This window comes from Triplophysa rosa, linkage group LG12, assembly GCF_024868665.1.
Source record: "Triplophysa rosa linkage group LG12, Trosa_1v2, whole genome shotgun sequence".
NCBI lineage: Eukaryota > Metazoa > Chordata > Actinopteri > Cypriniformes > Nemacheilidae > Triplophysa > Triplophysa rosa.
In genome coordinates, this window is record NC_079901.1 from 20762783 (window position 1) to 20784006 (window position 21224).

The following is a 21224-nucleotide window of genomic DNA, read 5'->3' on the forward strand; positions in this document are numbered from 1 at the left end:
TTCTTCAAGTTTTAGAAATGCTAACATTTTTATTTTTAAATCTTTGATTTCTTAAAATCTTTTGCACCCCACTTTATGTTCATTTGGATTTGCATGAACTATATCTGTTAACCATCATATCGAAAGTTATCAAAGTTTAAAAAAAATCCATAAATAACTTGCATAGAGTTGGTGCAAATAGAGTTGTAAGAGGCTGATATATTGGATGGATATGGTGAAGGAATGTCAGAGCTCAGACGTGGAGGTATTTCAGGAATCAAAGCTTAAATTCAGAGCTCTTTGTGAGACAACAGCTGAAAAGAGATCAATATGCACTGAAGTGGCTGGTGGAGACAATCAATTTCAGCTGTCACATGCTTGATCAAAACGATTTAAAAACATCAATGATTTACCCAGATTACATGATTGACTTTTTATTTTTATTTTTTTTGACATTTATGTTTTTGTAGATGTCAGTGGCCCCTGCACATTAATGGCTCCTTGTTTTAAGAACTGCAAAGGTTATCTGATGCCCCTCTTACTATGTCTGAGATGTACATTTTTGGCCTTGCGTAAACAGCCTCCCTCTGTATTTTACTGCGGTCTTTGTCTCTGTGATCTCAGACATGGTTGTGTTTGCGTTCACCATGTATCCATTTGACCCTGACCCCACGTTCCAGTTCTGCATCCTGCCTGAAGCTGGCAATCCATGGTCGCTGTTTTCCAAGGCCTTCTGAAAACATGTGGCAATATCCTGCACACTGCAGGAAGGGCACTTGGCTTACACGTCCCTCCCATCAGTTTCAATTTCTCTGTTTTAGTGTAATTAAACCCACCACACCAAGTAAGTACTGAACTTGGTCTAATCAAACCGTTCAGCTGGGTCTCATTGCTCCACAACCTTCAATGGAGTTTTTGTCACTTTGAGGTATTACAAAAGTCAATATAACATGCTTCAAAGCTTTCCATCGTGCATTCTCAGTTTAAAGCCCACCGGGGTCCACAATCGAACGCTTGTTTGCTTTGTGATTTACCATTTTGGATAGATGTCACTCGGACATCTGCAGTCGTTGTGTTGTTTACATCATCGTTGGTTCTAACGTCATGCCTAATTGCTCTATTTTTCCAATCTGTTGTTCATGAGCGTTCTCATTATCTGTTACTGACTTTGAACTTACTGACAGAGCCGTGTGTTAAATCAACAGTTTTGTTCTCTCTTTGACCTCGTTGGCACATTTGCCCAGTGCCAGGCTGTTCAATACAGGGAGAGATTACCAAAGACGAACAGAAACAAGAGTTGCTCTGTCTCCGGCCTTGGGATCACATTGCCCGACAAGTTCATGCCCTGACTTAGCAGAAACAGAAGAAAGCTCAGCTTGTGCCACATGACATTTTGAGCAGTCAGACTAAGCCCACATGGCGTAATAGGTGTGTGACATCACTGCCCTTGATGATGTCACATGTAGAAATGATGCAAATGCAATTCCGCCTTTGTTTTTGAGACATAACACCCTTTGAGTTGGTAACACATGATGTAGTCTAGATAGACAGAGCTATAGATACACCTGACGGACCACTGCACTTCATTCACGTTGTCATAAAATATAAGACATTTTGGTTCCCTCCCTCCTAAATGTCATCCTAAACAGCATTGCAAATGTGAGATCATTTTATGATCCCTGTTCCCCACGTTTCCTTGTTTTCCCAACTGTCTCGTATATCTCAGTGTTGTAGCTTGGTTATGATTATAGATATATGGCAAGAACGTTCGGTGTCTATATTTTGACACTGACTTGACCGCATGCTGTTGTTTACAGTCGTTCTATTTTGAAGAGCGGAGCGTGTCAGTTCTCTCTCTGAATGAACAAGATCAGCACAAGTCAGAGCAGTCTTTCGGTTTCTTGAAGATAGTACATTGTAGTTCTGCATGAATTTCTGAGAGGTGACTTGGATATTTTTTGTGAATGTATTTTTGCTTGTGTTCCGGGGAGGATAGGTTGCCATTACCATCTGGTTTATGGCATTTTGTTTACCAGCAACACTCTTTCAAGTATGTTATTTAGTGTATGTGCTATGTACTTCTTTGCTCATTAAAATCTCTTACAGACGTTGCCCACATGTTAAAGTGATACTTCAGGCCTGAATCAAAATTTCCTCGTGTTTTACTCACCCTCAAGGCATCCCAAGTGAATGTGATTTTCTTCTTGAAGAATAATGCAGTCGGAGTTATAATACCACTCATTGTTTTACTTCCAAACGGTAGAATGGGAGTGAATGGGGGGCAGTTTTTTGAAGCTCCAAAAAGTGCATCCATCGATCAAAAAACGGCTAGACACGGCTCTGTGGTCTTAACAAAGGTCTTGTGAACCAAATCGATGCGTTTGTTTAAGAGAAATATCCATATTGACAATGCTATTAATGCTAATGTATAACATCCGCTGCAGGCGAACGAGAGGCTTGTTTTTCCGGCAAATGATGCAGGCGTGTCGTAAGTTCCTGTGATGAACACAGCATTTTTTGTTTTCAGTCAATAGAAACACTGCCTCCTCTGGGCGGGAGCTTTCGTCACCATCATTTAGCGTAAAAACAAGCTTCTCGTTCGCCTGCAGCAGATGTTAGACATTATCGTTAATAGCGTTGTCAATATGGATATTTCTCTTAAACAAACGCATCGATTTGGTTCACAAGACCTTTGTTAAGACCACGGAGCCGTGTCGAGCCCTTCTGTGATCGATGGATGCACTTTTTGGAGCTTCAAAAAACTGCCCCCCAATTCACTCCCATTCTACCGCTTGGAAGTAAAAGGATACGTGGTATTATAACTCCGACTGCATTATTCTTCAAGAAGTACCACTTTAAGTATTCCCTGTGGAGTGATACTGCCAGACTGCTATTTGAAAGCAAATGGAGTATTTTGACTTGTATATTTTTGTTTTGATCTGTTCTTGCATTGTGTACCATTGCTAGGGTATTACTATGTGGTTGCTGAGATGTTGCTATGGGGTTACTAAGATGTTTTAGCTCTGTCAGATGCTAAACCTGTATCATATTCTGGTTGTTAGATATGGCTCATGTCCCTTTTAAATCAGGGTTTTTCCTGCATAGAGAATTTGGAGGCGGTCGCTTCAGACAAATTTTGTGCTGCCCCCGACTCTCTGCAAAATTATGTCTGGTGTCTTCACAAAAAACACTGCGAGCATTAAACAGACTGTTATTTGTAACTGCAGTTGCGGCATTACGCCACAATGGAGGCGCTGTTTCGTTATCAGCACAGTGAGGCGCAGAAGAGTTCAGTAGAAGAGCTGTATTAGCTGTGTTTGACAGCTGTTCATGTGTTTTACATTCATTTTTTTGTAAATGGTTTTTAAATTAACGTGCTGTACATCATTGGAATGTTTTTAGAACTTTAATATAAGTGTTTTGTTAAGCCACTTAAAGGGACGGTAGGCCTACACGCGCGTTGCACCGCCTACACGCGCGTTGCACCACCTCCGCCTCATTTTGAGCCAGGAAAAACCCTGTAAATGTGTGTGCATTTGTGGATTTTTCACTCATTTTATCCGAAATAGCATGCAACAAGTCACATACTAGTCTTGTAAATCTACAGTCACTCCTGGCATCTTAAATCTTATGATGCTGTTGTCCTTGTTGTATGTAATTTGAATCTTAATTTCTCGTCTGCAGTTGGGTTCTTATCTAACTGGTGTGCTTGCTTCTGTTTTATGGGAGTGCATTGTGCTAGCTATCATTAACTTAGATTATTTATTCCACTTGCATCGTTTTATGATTGTTTATCCAGCATTCCATTATAGGAAATGAGAAAGTAATTGACTTAAATGAGGCTTGTTTATTTGCTTTAATAAGGCCAGAGTGCATGAATCTATTTTAAGAGACTAAATGATGTGGTAAAATGGGAATCAGTTTTTTTTGCGCAGATAAGATGCTTGCTTTTAGTTTATTTTGGATATCGTTGGCCTCATGTGTGTAATTTATTTGATTTAAAAAAACTAAGCCTGTATCAGCTTAATGTGCACCGATCACTAAAGATAAGCTATTTGTAAGTTTATTCGTGTAAAAAGAGTAAACATTATTAATTAGTGATGCTTCAATGTTTTTAATACTTCTGGCTCAATGATGTGAGGTTAGGAAAAGACTACTGTATTAGTTTAGAAAACGTGACTGGTCATTATTTTTGCATTTCCTTTTTGGCCGCTAGCAGTGCAGAAATAACACGCTGTACCTTTTGAATTAGTTTGGAGAAAGGTCAGAAACACTGCACATTATGAAACTGTCTAGAACAGTATGCTCAGAACAGTGTTGGGCAAGTTACTCTGAAAAAGTAATGAATTACTAGTTACTAATTACATATTCAATAGTGTAATTAGATTACTGTACAAATTACTCTCTCCAAAAAGTATTTAATTACTTATTACTAATTACTTTCTATATCCTACATCAACCTTGATTAGTTAAGTGATTCAAGGATAGACATGAAACGGCTCTTCTAATTCATTAAAATAAATAATATAAAACTACATTAAGTAGTATTATTAACTGACCAAAGTATTACAAATGTGAGAATTATACATTAAAGCACAGATTTTAAAGTTAGACTTTGAAATTTTATGTCAATTCCACTATTGCACACATATATTACACAAAGTATTTAGTTTAAATACATCAGAAGTAACTGTAATTAAATCACCGAAAAAATAAGAGTAATCCCTTACTTTACTTTTTCATGGGGAAAGTAATTAAATTACAGTAACTAATTACTTAGTAACTAGTTACACCCAACACTGGCTCAGAAACATAAAGTAATTAAAAAAAATTATAATCTAACAGATTTATCACATCAATCAGCATTTCCATAGTGCTTTGTTAAAGTTATGACAATTATATTCCATCTGGTTTCTGGTACATCTGACACCTCCAGAACATTGAATCCCATTGCTGTAATTGAGAGCATATGGGTTCTTCTGATCTGACTAAAGCGAGACTTTCAGACTTTGGTCCCACTGCACCATGAAATGCCACGGCACGTTCTGATGGGTAATGCTTTATGAAGTTGGAAATTAGGTCATAATTTGGGAAAAATGATCAGTGAAAACCAAGAGCAGAGATCATTGAGCCAAAAGCTTTGGTGCTGCTGTCGGTTCCTCTGGTTCTGCTCTCGGTATGGAGGCCAAAGCCATGTGACAGATTGTTCAGAGAGTGTATGGTGTCAGAGATGTGATTGTGTCATTGGTGCTCATCGAGAGCTCGGCTAACTGAAGCCAGATGCCATAAACTTTAGCCTTGGATGTGTCATGCAGCAAATTGAGGGAAGCCACATGCACCATTGCTATGGCCTATTGAAAGGTTTCGAAAGGGTAAATTTATTGTTTTGTGAAGGATTTCTTGCATCAGCTGGATCTGAAACCATAAAGCTAATCAGTGAGGGGTCCGCAAGTTTATTTCTATCCTTTAGCCTTAGTGTATTTTTTATACCATCTGTCAAATCCAGGCTAAAGTCGCATAGTCTAATAATGAGATTAGAAGCATCAAAGTAGTCATAACCATAAAAATAGGTTATGTGTGTATTTTGTGTGTTTAGTATGAGATACAGTGCTCAAATATTAATTTCCAGTATAATAAATTATAAAATTAAAGATTTTTTTTGACAATACGTTTTATTATTTTGCATCAAAAATACTGAATTTTGGCTTACTAAACATTGATTTCAGTCTTTGACATGACCTCATCCTAAAAATATCAATGTTATATTTTCACCAAGTGTCCTTTACTTTATGTAATGTGATTTTTTAATTATTTTTTTAAATTACATTACAAAATTAATTAAATTACAAAAATGACCTTAGCTGGGTTTTCACAGACCATGTCACATTTACTAATATATTTAATATGTATTTTTGGTTTACGATTGTTTGTAGGGTTGAGAGTCCCTCTGGTCTGAATGCTAGAATGGCCAGTACAAAATATATGAATCGAAACTGACCTTCTGTGTCTAGATATACTGTATATTAATGTCCCTACATGTGAGCACAGTGGGATGGAGAATGGGGCCTTGGAGAGCCATCCTCACTACCTGAATGAAACCCAGCTAGCACACAAAGGCAGCTTATTGGAAAGGCACAACCATCCCTCGATTCCCTCTCTGCCAGCACGCTGTTCAAAAGCACTTTTGTAAAGCTGTACACAGCCGAGTTTTTTGGAGTTACTGCCTCACTGTGGCCACCAAAGATGTGGGTAACCGTTGCTCAGCCTTTTTTCACAGAGTTTTGGTTGTTTTTACTGAACTCTGGTCACAATGAACATCATTCATGTTTGGTTCACCCAAAATTGAAAATCATTGTTTACATCACCTTCGTGTCATTTTAAACCTGTATGACATTTTTGTCAAAAAGTACATTTTAAAGAACATCCTTGCCATTTTAAGTTGAAAAAAATATATCTAGTCCCCACACATTATATTATGTGGCTTCAGAAGATCTCCAGTCCCATTCACTTTTACTATATAGAGAAGATAGGCCAGTTTTGAAAATGTGCCTTTTGGGTTACATGAAGGAAAGACAACATGAGACAATTATGAAAGAATGAAAGATTTATTCCTTTAATATGTAATATATGTAAGGGATAATGTACAAGCAGCCGATTGTTATCACAGAAATAAGCGAAGCGGAGGGTCTTGTATCACACTGAAGGGCTTATTTCTCGATAACAGCCGGCTGCTTGAACATTATCCCGCTTATTACACGGCTACTTGCCACATGAGAAAAACTGGACATGAAATGGGAATTTGAAACATTTTATTAGCTCATTTTTACCGAATGCAGACCTTTCATGAGGAAAATCCATTTATTTTCAGTTTTAAGGTAAGAAACGACATTCAAATGTCACGAACAAGCAATTTGGTTTAACCATTTGTAAATATAATGTCATACATGTTATTAAAATACATATTTATATTTAATTTGTCAAAAAAAACCCGTCAAAATGATTTGCTGCATCCGGGTTACCGTGTGTTATTAGTTTTAAGAGGTTGTTATCTGGGAATAAAGAACCTGGAAATGTCGCCTCTGGCCAATCAGAATCAAGCATTCCAACAAGCCGTGTAATAAGTAATATGTAAGGGTGTGACAGTGTAGTTTGAAAGCGTACAGTATTGAACGAATGGTGTTGGGAATGACATGTTAAAACCTACTTACTTGGCTAAACTTGCCTCTCCAATATTGAGAATTTAGACTGCGATACCAATCTCAACCACTAGATGTCAATGTACCATACAGTTTCTTTAAATGTGACAAAACTACAGGACCCATTTAATAAAATGAACATACAACAAAATTCAGCAAATCGTTTATTTAATATAATTATTATATAATAAAATAATATTAACATAAATTAAATTAAATATAAACACTAGCCAGACCAATTAACAAACATGGACAGGATGTTAACTGCAGTCCAGGCGTGCGTGTCCGATGAAACAGTCTATAGTGTTTCAATAAATTGATTTATATCTTAGTTTACTAAATGCATATCTGATTTATTTTCCCATTTCAGATTTAACTTTTCACAAAAAGTGCAACCGCACATTTGGGACATTTTCCTGGCATTCCAGAAGGCCGTTGATCTTAAGAGTATAGCCGAAGGCGTTTCGTTTGGCAGCCGTGCGGCCGCGTCTGTCGCCCTGATATAAACCATATTTGACATGGCTTTAATGTGGTCATTAGCCTATCTGACGGCAGCAGAAAGCTTTTCGATTGCCCAGCGTCCCGGCAGAGCCGCTGCACCCGGATCATTTATTTCTCAATCACACTAATTCGTTCCTGAGCTTTCTCCTGTATCACATTACTGGACATAACAGCAGATTGAACGCTGCTCACAAATGTATGAGCTTCCCAAGACATTCATTGTTCTTGCCCTGTCTTTTTTTAGAGACATTTGTATTAATGCTGTTTTGCATTACAGGAGAGCATCTGAAACGGGCGGAGATGTTTTTGTTTTTTCATATTTAGCTGTCCTCATGTGAACTTTCAGTGTGGGGTCTAATACTGCTATAGATGAACCAGTTTGCCTGAAGTGGTTGGAGTGGGAATATTAATACCATACAGGGCTCTAGACTAACACTTGAGAGAGGTGGCACTGGTGCTACCAAGTTATTCATTGGTGGCACCAGCCCTTAATTTGATGGCACCAGAGTCGTGGGGTGAGATAAGAAAAAGTAATCACTTGAACGTCATTAAAATGTATTTAATACATTAATAAATCAATTAGAAATTAATACAAATCATTGTTTATGTTATATGTAAACTCTCAACACTTTACCATATTTAAAGCACATCTTTCTTAAAGCTACTTTCTTCCTTTATTTTGGAAGGGTACCCTGCGCGTTCAAAAGTGACGCCGTGGGGCGCTGACGGAGCGTAAATATGTGACGCGTCGGGAGTGAGAACGGGTTGGCCATATTCCTCATACTTTACTTTGTAGATTTGTGGCGGTCAGCACTTGGTGCACATCTGGAACACTCAAACTCGGATTTCTGTTCTTTCTCATTTCCTCGGTCTGTGTTTCTTTAGCCCAGTTTTAGCATGCGTCTCACAATAACAGACCAGACCTAGTGTTCTCTATTCAGGTGTGTAAAGGCAAGTCTTTAGATACTTAAAGGTCCAGTGTGTACAATTTTTTTGGGAGAATGTATTGACAGAAATGCAATATAATATACTTAACTATGTCTTCAGATGTGTATAAAGACCTTACATAATGAAGCGTCATGTTTTTATTACCTTAGAATGAGCTATTTCTATCTACAGTACATACACTGCGGGTCGCTTTGCATGAGATTCACCATGTTGTTTCTACAGTAGCCCTAAACAGGCAAACTGCTCTACAGAGCGCATCTCGTTAATACGTAATCTCCTTCGGCAAAGAAGCAAATACGTGACGACATCTCAGTTCTGTTTCAGCCTTAAAAAGGGAGGGGTGGAGTGAGCAGTTGGTTGCAATTCGCAACCTTAGCGCTAGATGCCGCTAAATTATATACACTGGACCTTTAATATCATGACTTTAGCTGCTGCTTAATTGTTTACATTGCAGTGAATTGCCATAGGACTGTAGTTAGTTTGTAGTTTCTCATAAGATTCTCCAGAATCTGTTGATATAGAGGTTTTGACGTTGCATAAGTGTTCAAGCTATTTCTTTTATTAGTATTTGTGAATTGTGTATTGTAGGGATATAATGATTCACTCAGCTCGCGATGCGATGTGATTCACGATTCTGATCTCACGATGCGATTTATTCACGATTTACTCACGATTTATTTTTACAAAATGAGTTGAAACAAATTAGAAATGAACAACTTCCCTTGCATTATTTCTTAAATGCTTCACGTTTCTTTGTATAATAAAATTATGTTTTATTTCAAATAACAAAACTAAACTGCAATTTTATAACAAATTAATAATATAAAAAGTCTCTTTAATATAAACAAACTAATACTGTCTGAGCTTTTCTTGGATTTTTTTGCATTTAAGAAATATCAGCATGTCCACGTTTAGGTTTGCAGTGAACATGGCGGCCCCTGCTGTTCAAAAAATGTATTGCGATTCAGTTCAAACCTCAACCGATTTGAATCGTCACACATTATAATCGATTTTCAACCGGCTCGGTGAATCGTTACATCCCTAGTGTATTGAAATGAATATTTCCTCTTGTCTGTAATGGTTTTGTAAAACTGTAAATAGGACCACACAGATTCTGAATTTAGACTTCATGCCTAGAAAAATGTGCGTATGAGGGTCAGTATAGTTTGTCCCATAATTCTAACCTGGTTTTCATGTCCGACATTGGCACCCCTTGTTTCAATGCATTTCTTTTTATGTGGCTAATATCTGAATTTCAGCAAAGCTGCTTGACAGGGTTTTATATCTACAGGTTAAAAACGTTGTAGAAATTTCCATATCTGTTGTTTAACATTTTCGAACAAAATGTTTTATCCGTTGTTTCAGTAGTCTCTATGGATATATAATGGTTCTTAAACAATATATAAAATAATATCTTAGTCTTTGTCGCTCAGGTTTAGGTTACAGTGTCTGATAATCCTTTGTTCTTTAATGGCTTTTTTATAATTGCTATGTTCCTAATGGCTGTTTTTGGAGAGTTTGTTTTCTGTTTGAAGGTGTGGCATTATAGAAGCACATGCTGTGTAATTTTGTCGCTGACAGTCATCATTATCTAGTGATGCATGGAAAAACAGTGTCTTATTGTTAAGGTTACTGAACTGTTTGGTTAACATGCTAAGTGCAAAGAAAGTATTAATTTGGGTACATTTCTGGTAAATTTAGATGAAATTGCATAAACATAATGTTTAAACAATTTTACCAAGAAGAAAAATATGTTGCTGAAGACACAAGTCAAGTACTAAAGCTAAACCATAGCTATGGCCGTTCTGGCTTGCTTGTTTTATAACATTTTATACGATCATAACTTCATAATATCAACTGTTTCCTTTCTTGCCTTTCTAAATGAAATGCTTGATGTGGCAGATGTGCTCTTATTGGCATAAATATGTAACATTTAAAGCATAACTTTTTTAAAAGGGTTTGTGTGGCGGGCCCTATTCTGTTTTTAGGTTTAGACTTTTTTCACATGTGGTTAGGTTTTAGTGATACCTGCTGTTGAAATCTTTTCGCTCACGCAGAGCTAACAGTAAGAGTCAAAGCAAATATTGCACTGACTGTCAGAAATAAATAATATAAATAAAAGCAGTGGTAACTTTTGCTCCATGTATTTGTTTCTTAAATTCACACGAGCACAATATATTTGTTTTGTATTGTATTAAAAATGATTCTGTTCATACTCGGTTAGGTGAAATGACAATTTGCATTTTATCTCTGAAGTGTCACCTTTAGATTTTTAGGGCTTTCATGTGTTGTGGATGTTTCCATCTTTGATATTTACTTCAGTCACTGTTATTGTCACAGACATTACTCACAAAATAGAAAATGCTCAGACCGTATTCAAGTGCTTCTGTAAGCTAAATCTGGTTTTCGGTCTCTCTTCTTGAAACATTTGCGATGTTGATGAACTAAAGCTAGTTCTATACCACCTCCATTTCCATCAAGCTTATCACCTATTTTCAGCTCCCTTTTTAAAACGTGTTCAGTAGCTCTTATGCTTGGCCAAGAAAGTTTTCTTAGCTTTTACTTGAGTTTATTAGCTGTGGTGCGTGTGTGATCTGCTTCTTTGCCAATGTGAGAGGAAAACAGCTGGGAGAGTGTGAACTTGGCTGCGTGTGTTTGACAAAGCACTGTATCTGAACACTTTCTGATTTTCAATCTTATTGGAACAAGTCCATATAGTTAATGTGATGAAGTACACATGTGGATTTTCTGGTAGGACATCTGTGTGAAATTGAGGGCTAGCTAAAAACTAGATAGGACCAGTTGTTTAAAATGGCTTGAAGTAAAGTTAATTCTAATTCTATTTATTTTGCGGATTGCTCTTTGATATCATTGCTCTCCTTACAAAACCTTGGATGTCCAGATTCGCTGTTTTTCAGGAAAAAGCACTGTACTTTGTAAATGATTAAAAACCGTGTTGTCAAGCACTTTTTAAACGGGTGATATGACACGGCTGAAACGTATATTATCGTTTGTTTTAGATGTAATGCAATGTGTCTACACCATTTAAGGTTAAAAAACGCTGTATTTTCCACATACCGAGCATGTTTGTATCTCCTCTTTGCTCCGCCTCTCTGAAACGTGCAGATTTTTTATCGCTCTGAAAAACGAGGTGTGCTATGATTGGCCAGTTAACCAGTGCGAATACTGCAAGCGTGGGATGGAAATGTAACGCCTCTTACCATATTTGGAACATCAGGTTCCAAAGCAATTGTACTGACAGGTACGCCCACCTTACTTGCGGTCTTAGTCAACTCATACCATGAACTGACGTAGATTTGTGGGGGTGTGGTTACACGAGGCGTTTCAGGCAGGTCTGGGTGAGCATTCGCTTTTAGATAGAATGAATCTTTTGTTCCGACACTTTAATTTTTGCAATTGTACGTGTCTAATACATGCATGGACAACACACCAAAGACACAGAAAAACACATATTCGCGCCATATGACCCTTTTAAACGTTTGATATATTTGCAAAACCCAGAGACAAAAATAAAGGGTGACTAATAATAATGATTTGTGGCAAAAAATAAAAACCAGGAAATATGGATATACCTGTGCAAGGTTTTAGAAGGCATAAGTGCCCAATATATTTTTGGGCCAGGGTTATCCGCTAGAGAAAGTCTCCCTTTAGTTTTGCCCTGTCTATTTTAAGGTAAATCATTCTTGTAGATAGTCCAATGCTAAGAAAGCCTAAGGTGATCTTTAATTTATTTTAGAACGTTTTACTTAAATTTGTAGCAGGTTCCTAGTCTGAGAAATCGATAAAAACAGAATCACTCAATAAAACAGAGCTGGCGTCATTTGTTATTTTTACATTTCTAATTTACTGATTGTATAACACTGAATCACAGACACTTCCCTGCCATATAAATTGAGGTCTCACTTGTTTTAATATTACAAACGGTGTGGGATGAGTTATACTCCTTAATTTATTACTTCTGATTTAAAGTTTGTTATAAATCCCGAACCTGTGTGAGCAATAGCAATAGTCATGCTTTTCTTTAGCAAATAACCGCTAATAACCGTCTGACAGTGAGTGTAACGCTTTTGTTTAATCTGATGCTTTAAACTTTTTTGTATCATTAGTTCTTGTAGAGCAGCTTTAAATTGAGCTATAGCCTCTGGCCCGGAGCCTGACTGCTTTCTACAGCGGCCATATTTCTCTCTGCTTCTGCTTTCAGCCATCTGGCCAGACCACCGTGAGCCACTGAGCTCCTGTGAGTGATGTCCTCACAGTGATGAGCATTTTTAGCCCATTTCATCCCCCATGTCTCAGCACAGTGAATAGCCTGTGTGACTGATTGATATGGCAGGATCAGACTCAAATAGAATGGACTTTTAGGGCTACAAAATTGCTGGATTTTACTGTCCAGAGATAAAAGTCGTATATTACGTTTTGGCATGACTGAAATTGACCTCGCTGAAGTGTTTCCAATTTCCATCCCGAGTACTGTACTTCAGATTTCAGCTGTAGATGATAATTAGGCTATCATCATTATAATCTTACATCTGTTACCCACAGGAAATGAGGTCAGAGTAGAGGACATCTCAGTTTCGTGAGGTTTGTTGGGTTGATGCTTTTTTTGTGACGGTGCTCTGAGCGTTTCATAAATACGTTATCTCCTTCGGCAAAGAAGCAAAAACGTGATGACATCTTTGTCCAGTTTTAGCCATCGTAGAGCTTCGAAAGGGAGGGGTGAGCCGTTGGTTGCAATACACAGTCACACCGCTAGATGCTGCTAAATTTAATATACTGCACCTTTAAGTCATATTGTGCAATACAACAGCAATTGTATGAGACAGAAAAAAATCACACACTGTGTTCCAGGCTTAAGTCATACTGAATTTTCCTGTATGTAAAATGTGGTGTTTGCATTTTCGCATAGATTATCTTAACTTTTTGCTCTTAACCTCCTACGACCTGGCGTCCGCATGTGTGGACATCACATTTTTGGTTGTGTGCACGATAATACTTAATTCTGTGTAACTGGAACCTGTTTTTCACAAACATGGACCTTTACACTGCCATCTGGTGGTGTCAGAAGAGAAAAATACTTTACATAAAAATTTCAAGATGGCGGCGAACACATCTGAAAAATAAAGGCAGCTATGGCAGGCCAAAACGTCCAAAAGGTAAAAAATGTAATAAAATGTCATTGTTGCTTCTTGTTAAGTTATGCATAGTAGTGTTGTATGATTAATATGGCATGCAAATTTGACACATTTTTGCAACGGTAAAGATGTACTATGCCTCTAAACTTGATGTCCACACGTGTGGACAATGGGACTTTGCTAAGTTGAAAATGTAAAAATGTATTAAAAAATAACTGTTTTTAAATAACTGTGAAAACGTAGTTTGGGAAGAATTTGATTGAAAACATCAATTTACACAACGACTGCAAGCAGTACCATGGGGCCAAGCCCACACTTTGCCCACACTTTACCAAGTGTACCCACACCCAGCCCACACTTCCCCGGGGTGCCCACATTTCCCCCGGTGTACCCACAGCATTCCCACACTTCCCCCCAGTGTACCCACAGCATTCCCACACTTACCCAAGTGTACCCACAGCATGCGCACACACAGCCCACACTTCCCCCAGTGTACCCACAGCATTCCCACACTTCCCCCAGTGTACTCAGGCTGTCAATAAAATAGATTTGTACTTTATTACACAATGGTGTCTTGACTGTTTTCTGTGGATACAGAGACCGATTGTCCACATGTGTGGACATCGTTTTTTTCAAAAAGAGCTTCATGTTCAAATATAATATTTGGTTATTATATTTATTGGTTCCTCCTAACCCCAAATAGCTAGAAGAAATCTAAAATGCAAGCCAAACCAAAGCTCGGGTCTTAGGAGGTAAAGGACTACTGTAAAGGTCAATTTATGTTCAATTTATAACACTGATGTTACGTTATATAGGTGGATTTACTCAAGTCTTACGTAACCTGTCTCTCATCCCATGATGCTTTGTTGCTCCAAATGGGAGTTTGAAAGCATCCAGTCTGCCTTGGCACGATGTGTTGTGATGCACTGGCTGTGTTTGGATAAGACTTTCAATGAGGGAGAACTGAATGCACTCCACACCCATTGTCCGGCGCTCAACAGCAGGCCGATGAATCGAGGGTGTCAGTGAGAGGCTATGCAGCCATGCTGGTGTTTACTGAATGTAGGCCAAGTTAACCCGACAAGGATGGTTGGTCTTCATAGGAAAGACAGTTGGAACTCGAATCTAGAAATACTGGGCTACTGAGCACTGTGGGCTTTGGCCTCCACATGAGTGATTTTGAAATGAGGCAGTGATGTTGTGCAGACAAGTGCTTCCTTTTTTCATTGCTCGTCTAGTAATTGCTTTTGGGCAAGGTTAACAGGCTGATATTCACCCCCGTAATATATTCAGACTATTTATATCTTTAACCCGGTTAACCTTGTTGAAGGGGTGTCTTGTTTTCAGAAGGTTAAAATAGATTTAAAAATTAAGACATTAATTGGGTACTTTTGTGAGAAATTTGTTTGTGAGTTCATTCTACAATGCAATATCTATTACAATATTTTTATGGACAAATAATGCTATCAGTCAAATTCATCTTTAATTAGGTTATTTTGGGTTTTCTTCTTTTGGCAACAAATAAAACATTGAGTGTCATGCTGGTTTCACACCAAACGCGAACAATCGCGTTCCACGCTCTTGATTACTCGCAGGAATTTTGTTTTATTTTCGCGTGAGTGACGCGATCTGACAAATACTTTCGACCTTCGCGGAAGATGAGATTGACGGGCGTTTGCGGCAATCGCACCGCCCAATTCACGTCATTCTCACCGCCTGCCGCGAGTTCGCGTCTACATGCGTCTTTGCATTGACTTTGTATGTCATTTACTTGCGCAAAACGCTTAATTCGCGTTTGGTGTGAACCCACTGTTAGGATTAGAGCGAGTTTATAACCATTGTAGCTCTTAATCGTCCAGTGTATGAAATTTAGCAGCATCTAGTGGTGAGTTTGCGCATTGCAACCAACGGCTCACTTCACTCCTCCCTGTCGAAGCACTACGGGAGCTGACACAGAACAAAGATGTCGAAACGTTTTTTCTTCTTTCACAAAGGAGATAATGTATTTATGAAACTCACTCTGTAGAGCAGTTTGTCTGTAGAAACAACATGCCGAATTCCATGTAGGGGACCTGTGATGTATGTAGATAGAAATAGCTCATTCTAAGGTAATAACAACATAACACTTCATTATGCAAGGTCTTTATTCACCTCTGAAGACATAGTAATGTAAATTATATTGCATTTCTGTCAAAAGATCCTGCAAAAAAATACACACAACACCTTTAAAGCAAAACTTAAAACAGGTGCTTATTTATTTACGATATTTTCATGTGTCTGCAATTAACACGATATTTATAATCATGGTTTTTTATATCATGGTTATTGTCAATACTGGTATACAGTGACATCCCTAGCGCAGATTTTTTTGGGAACTTATGGAGGCTTTGCTAAGCAACTGCTGTTGAAGGATGAGGCAGCACAAACTGTACTTGACCCAAAAACAGACGCACAACCTTTTTGAAAGCGCAAGAAAGCTCTGGTTTTTGAAAAGGTTATTTACATAAGTATTAAAGGCACAGCCAATTAATCTACAGTAAGGGTCACAGAGAGAGTGGAAAAAGTCACAGAGAAAGTAAATTATTAGTAAAAAATAACATTGTAAGTAGGCCGCAGGGAAATACTGGAATTATTATGACTTGTATGACATTATTGATGTAAAACATCAGTGTGCATGTTCTATAGACATGTTTCCAGAGCTTTCTTTCCAGTGTGCTGGCGTGTGACAATGTTTCACAAACGGATGTACAATAGAAAAAAAAAACCTTCTTGTTGGAGATTTGGAAAAAAAGAGAGGAAAAAGAAAAAGTGGTCAACAGAGAGTGACAGAGCAGCTGTTAAGAGGAAACACGGCTCATCCAGTCATTCAGTCTGAATGTATAGAATGCCACTTGGCTTCTGCTTCTCTCTGGTTTAGCAGCATCAAAAGTTAAAACCAGACACGTGCAGGATATTGATAACATGACACGATGAACACACATCTACTGTGGATGGTTCATGTCACATGTGAACATCACACTGCTGTCTTTACTTAGATCAAGAGGTTCACAATATGTGACCCTGGACAACAAAACCAGTCTTATGGGTCAATTTTTCGAAATTGAGATTTTTACATAATCTGAAAGCTAAATAAATATAAATAAATAAATAAGCTTTCTATAGATATATGAGTTGTTAGAATAGGACAATATCTGGCTGAGATACAACCGTTTAAAACTCTGGAATTTGAGAGCGCAAAAATCAAAATATTGAGAAAATAGCCTTTGAAGTTGTTAATCAGGGGCACTGTGGCAGACCATCCACTCACAAAAATAAAGTTTTTATATATTTAAGGCAGGAAATTTACAAAATATCTTAATGGAACATGATCTTTACTTAATATCCTAATGATTTTTGGCATAAAAGAAAAATCGATAATTTTGACCCACACAATGTATTTTTGTCTTTTACTAAAAATGTTCCCGTGCTACTGAAGACTGATTTTGTGATCCAGGGTCACATATGATGTGTCATGGCTCTCATACTTCAAGTATGTCCTGTAATCCTGTTTATGTAACCAAAGTTGCACTAAAGCATCTTTGTGGGTTCATGTGTCTGATGACCAGGGGCGGTGCTAGGGGTGGGTTAAGGGGGCTTAAGCCCCGAATGTTTTCAGTAAAGCCCTGAATGTTTTTATTACCATGCCCTGCACGAATTACTTAAGGGCCGTTCAAATTCGTGTCTCTTGCACGCACAAGTTCGTTATTTTAAATGTAGACACGAGGCAAGCTTTTTCCAGGCAAGTCTGTGCTGAAAATCCATATCCTTTGCCAGGTTCGCGTCTTCACGCCGTTTCAGCCGGTGTACAGCGTGTTTTTTCAATAGTTTCCAACGAAAACGCTGCGCTTTTTGAAAACGCGAGCAGCTGCCGTTTTTTCCCCACGCTCGGCGCCGGGGTTCGACCGGGCGCCCAGAGTTGAAAAATGCTCAACTTGGGGCAGAACGCTCAGCTCATATGCGCCTGCAGCGGGTGTTTTCAGCTGCGTAAAATCAACTCTGTGGACACAGCCCCTTATGGTTGGTTAGCAGCAACAGATGCACGACAGCCCAAGATCCACTTTGAAAAAACGCATTTTCCACACACGTTTTTAGACGCAAAATGTGTATTTGAACACATATGTGGATGTCTCTTGGCTAAGCCCCGGATATCCGCTCACCCTAGAACCGCCCCTGCTGATGACTACATTTTACATTTTTATGCATTTGGCAGATGCTTTTATCTAAAGCGACTTACATTGCATTATACTATACACTTGTTTCTGAATATGTGCAATCCCTGGGATCGAACCCATGACCTTGGCATTTCTAGCACCTTGCTCTAACCACTGAGCTACAGGAAACTCGACTTGAGAGATTTGTAAGAGGTACTTTTTCATGGTTTGTAGGGTGTTAAAATTATTACTTATTATTAATGGGATGATAATGATAAAGTAGACGTTTGCGTTGTTTTTAACAGCGTTGGACAGCATGGTTGAGAATTTAATAGTTTTACACACTAGTTTTTGTGACTTAAGGAAATATTACCAATGACCATCTGTCCATTGGAGCAGTGAGTAGCATTTCAGTCTTATAAAGAAACAACGTGATGAAAAAATTAAATTTTGTTATTCTGAAATATCTCTCTTTTTTTTTCAACAGGACTGGGCCACATCTGCTTTACCCTCCATCCATTTTTCTGTTAAACCTGGTAAGAACCGAACTCAACAGCAGTAATGACCTTGACATTTTCTGTCATTATTTGTTCACAGGGCTCAATTATTATGACTCTGTCTTCCATTTTAATATTTTCCTGGTAAACCATTTAAGGAAATGGGTCAGAATGCGCTATTGAATAGCACTCATCAGGGAATTTTCTCAGCAATTAGGTTAAAATAAGAAGGATTAATTTCATTTTTTTCTTTTTAGTCTTTTCAGATTTGTCTGTGAATGAGATAGTGTTGTAAGGGAATAGTTTACCCAAAAATGAACATTTTTGTCGTCATTTGCTCACCCTTCAGTTGTTACAAACCTGTATACATGTCTTTGTTGTGCAGAACACAAATGAAGATATTTTAATGTTTGTAACTCAGCTGTTTAGTGTCACCATTGACTCCCATTATAGATTTTTATCCTACTATGGGAGTCAACGTTGACCCAAAACGGCCATTAAAATATATTTATTTGTGTTCATCACAAAGAAGAAACAGGTTTGAAACAACTGGAGGGTGAGCAAATGATGACAACATTTTTGTGTGAACTATTCCTTTAATAGAGTTGTACAGCAGAGAGCAAGGGCTGGTCTGCGGTCAGGCAGTCTCTTTGGGCCTGTTTTCATTTCGAAAGGAAAAAGATTTCCTGTTTTCTGCATTTGTTCTTCTCTGCAGGGAGCATGCTACCTTTAGTACATTAAAACTGAGCAGGAGAATATTAAAGTGCTGTATCTCAGTAGGGTTGTAATTAATGCCTTGAGAAGATGAGAAGAAGGGCTGTTAAAATCATGCTGTAACATCTCTGTAACTGTCATTAAATGAAGGAGACCAGGTGCTGAACCACCAGCACTAGAGGCAAAATTATACATTAGCTTGTAAATTAGCTTTGCGTTTAGGTCTGACTCAAAGTCAACGTTATTTGGTGAAGTTCAATGTTTCTAATGCCCTTGAATAGTTCTTGCCGTAGGAATACATAAAGACTAAAACTGTTGAAAGACGTTTACGTTGATGTGTTTTAGTTCAATGCCATTTGTGTAACCAAATGAATTTGATGAATTTAGTGGTTTCCAGAATACTCTCCTGTCTTTGATAGTCTGGAAAACAGATAGTCCCATACCAAACTCCTGCCATTGGTTGAACCATTGTTGCCATATGGAAATGCAGAGAGCAATGTTTTGGCACAGTCTCTCAAGAGGGTTGGACTGAATTTAGACAAAATAGTTGCTAAAATGAAGTCCTACAAATGTCGGCATCTTCATCTGCCGGGAATATCGATGCCCTGTTTGGTATGCTGGCCTGGCAGGTTTTAAAATCGCCTGATGTCCATTGTGACAGCATTCCCTGAAGCAAATAAGTGAGGTGTTCACTGCCTAGAGCTGTGGCGCACAGCAAGTTTTGACTCCACACCCAGGTTTCTTTAGGAGCACATGAAGTTCTGTATAATTATTTAGTTAAAAGTCATGATATTGATGGCTTTTAAGCAAGTTTGGACTCGAAGATGTCATAAGAATGTCTACCTTTGGTCTTACTTGTCTTTGCTCTGCACACAGGTTGAATCCTCATCCTCAAGTTAATAATAAAGGTTAGGTGTTGATGCAAAGCTACCTAATTCCATAATTGGCCATAAAAAATGGGTTCCCTGTGATTTATACCTTTCTAAGATCCAGTGTTGTGTGAACGTCAGGATACAACGGCACGCTCGTTCCTGTCTGAGTCTGCTGAGGGCGTGACGAAATTAGCCATGCAATATAATGTAGTTGTACTGTGACGTGACTTATGCAATACAACAGTTCAGTAACCCCTAATTATGAAAGTTTTTCTTGTAAATGTCAAATAGTATTTTGGGTGATTTTCCACCGAACCATTGTAGCCGGTTTGTAGCATGGTAGTCAATGGTGGCCAAGAACTGTTTGGTTACAAGCATTCTTCCAAATAGCTTTCTCCGTGTTCATCAGAACTCAACTCAACTCAACTTTATTTATATAGCGCTTTTACAATTTTCATTGTTACAAAGCAGCTGTACATGAGACACATTGACTACAAGCAAAACAATCAAAGTTGTACCTGCAAAAACAAGAAAAGGTTGAAAACACAGAAGACAGACACACCCACACACAAAACACTCCACACACACAACACACACACACAGACACACACACACACACACACACACACACACACACACACACACACACACGTACGTACACAGACAAGTACGCACACACACACACGCTCAGTGAGAGCACACATTTAGGATAAAGGAGAGAGAAGCACAGGTCAAATATAACAGATAATAAATTCCTATATGCAATATTAATTAAGTAAAACTTTAAGATTCTAAAGCAGCCCCCCCGGTCAGGCAGATAGTGCAAAAACAGTATGCAAACGGTGGCGAGGAACCCAAAACTCTAATCGAGAAAAAAAACCTCAGGAGAACCCAGGCCCAACCAGGGGATTCCAGTTCCCCTCTGGCAAAAGCTGCTGCCTCTGCACAAGCTCCAGAGAACTTGCACAACAAGGCTAAATAAAATAAATAAACTTAATAATAAAATAAATTATAGTTTAAGATTATCATTAATAATCTAATAGCATTTGAAGTTTTGTGGTGAAGACATGTCAAGAGACCGCGTCCTTCTTTATCCAGCTCTATCATCTCAGCTCTTGTCAGGTCCCCACTTCCCATTCTCCGCTCTACCATCAGGTCAGGCCATGAACTGCAT

General features: G+C 38.3%; 1 protein-coding gene across 3 annotated transcripts in view; it reads left to right on the forward strand.

The window, feature by feature from the left end:
* The window catches only part of tspan9a (tetraspanin 9a), a 169030-nt gene that overhangs the window by 770 nt on the left and 147036 nt on the right, over window positions 1-21224 (forward strand). For all 3 annotated transcript variants that reach the window (XM_057347715.1, XM_057347718.1, XM_057347714.1), the window contains exon 2: window positions 18455-18503. The gene's annotated coding sequence lies outside the window, so the exon portion shown is untranslated. The remainder of the gene's footprint in view (window positions 1-18454; window positions 18504-21224) is intronic.